This window comes from Uranotaenia lowii, chromosome 1 (genome assembly GCF_029784155.1).
Source record: "Uranotaenia lowii strain MFRU-FL chromosome 1, ASM2978415v1, whole genome shotgun sequence".
Lineage (NCBI taxonomy): Eukaryota > Metazoa > Arthropoda > Insecta > Diptera > Culicidae > Uranotaenia > Uranotaenia lowii.
This window is the reverse complement of record NC_073691.1, coordinates 83,822,551-83,824,720: the sequence shown is the minus strand read 5'-3', so window position 1 is coordinate 83,824,720 and position 2,170 is coordinate 83,822,551.

Sequence of the window (2,170 nt, the reverse complement as noted above, 5' to 3'; positions counted from 1 at the left end):
GTCCATTTCCGTAGCATGTGTCTTTATAAGAGGGGTTTGTATCAGTTCCGTTTGCATAATCCATTTCCGTTGCATATGTTATCGTTGGAAGAGGGGATGGTTCCGATTTGTTCCGGGTGCATAATCCGAGTTCGTTGCGTAGGTCAGGGGGGAGTTTTGCTGCATTTAGTCGCCTCTTACGACATGGGTCAGCGACCCCGGGGTAGTATTCTAATGCCGCTACCCCACAGCTAGTCAGTCGGTGAGTGTGAGCGAGCCGAGTGAGACAGGGCGTGGTTCCCTCGGCTGGATGCGACGCCTCTACCCAACGCCGGGCCAGTCTGCCTTCATAGTCTCGTGTGTCTCCCGCACAAGACAAAAGTACCGCGCGTTAAACCCGCTCAATCTAGTCAAGATTCACAGTTTTCCTCATTGTGGTATTGTAATTTCACAGCTAGTATTTCTTGATTTTGTTACGCATTTCAAGTGATTCAGGAAGATATGATGATTCTTAACGTGGGTCTTGACCATGTAAACATGCTGACTATATATCAGAGAAGCTGTAACAGAAAACAGAGCACTTTCTTTCTGATACACTGTTCAAATATATATCCTACAACGTATGGAATCAAACTAGCTCATCTTTACATCTTTACGCGCCCAACTATAAACATGCCATCTAATTCACCCGCGTCTAGGCAACGATTCGGAAACGCCTCAAAGTCTCTCGGCCAGCGTTGAATTGACCACGTGTTCAAGCGCTTGCTTTCTCTCTCACGTCTGAGGAATTCTTCGGACCCGGACTCCCTCTACAGCATAAAGCTGGACCAGCACAACTACATTCACACTTTTGTGGGATACCATAAGTAAACGTTTGTATAACACTATGTAACATTCTAATCTGAGCGTATTGATAATACGAATTTGAGCGATGATTTCCTAGCGTGTAAAATTGATAGGTCCGGCGTAACGGCGTTTAACGACGAACATTTGTATCAAACTCGTTTATTTTCCGTTTCGTCATTCTCGATTCGATAGCGTACAAGTAAAGACGCAAAATATAAAGCGACACAAGCGAAAACGTGTTTTATATTATTCGTCTGCGCGAGAATATCACCCGCTTTCCCTTCGGTATCGGCTACAAATTATCAGAAGTGGGATCTGGATCAACATTCGGATCAATTGTCCTGAAGCGAGCGAGCGAAAGTTTTGTGGTTCCAGCGTGTTCAGTGGACCAATCGGGTGGCGTAGCCCCAGTGTGGAAAACGAGCACCAGCGAAATGGCGACCAGAAAAGTTCGTCGGAGTCAAGTTTTTTGCGATCCGGATTGCGATAAAATTTCCGATCGTGATATGGCTTCGAAATCTACACCGAAGAAGGAAGGCGATTACGAGCGACAAGTCCCCGAAAGGCACTTCCATCCAGAAGAATTACGGCAGTTAATCCCGGTATTTCGTGAAGGCAAAGGCGTTACGGAGTGGATCTCAACCATAGATCACTATGAAAAACTTTACCATTGGTCGAAGAGCTCGACATTGCTGTACGCAACGTGTCGACTAGGTGGTGCCGCGCAACAATGGTACGAGGGAGTGCGGCGAGCGATTTCGAGTTGGGCCGATCTGAAAACGGGCATTAAGGTGGCGTTTCCGGATCAAGAGGACGAGGCCGACATTCACCGCAAGTTGGCAAAAGGCGTAAAAGAAGCGAAGGAGTCCTACGAAAACTATGTTTTTCGAATGACTGCTCTGGGACGAAAGGGCAACGTCAGCGATGGTGCTGTCATCAAATATATCATCAGCGGATTGTCGTACGATCCGTTGTACACCAGCTTGTCGACCAGCAGATTTTGTTCGATTTATGATCTGCTAGAGCACCTGCGGTACTGCGAGGCGAATCAAGAAATGTGCAAACGTCGAAATTTTGCACCAAATGTCAACCATCCCGAGGCGGAACCGAAACGAATGAATTTGGTTCAGCGGGCAGACGAAGGTGGTAACAGAAAACCGAGGCGTAACGATGAGTGCTATAACTGTCACGGCGTAGGACATTTTTCGGCGGATTGTCCCCAACCGCAACGTCGTCCAAGGTGTCGGTTGTGCAACAAAGTTGGACACAGCGAAGAAAGGTGTTTCAAGCGAGAAGAAGCAGCGAAAACGACGGTGTCAAGCGAAGCGGTTAACTATTCCGAAAT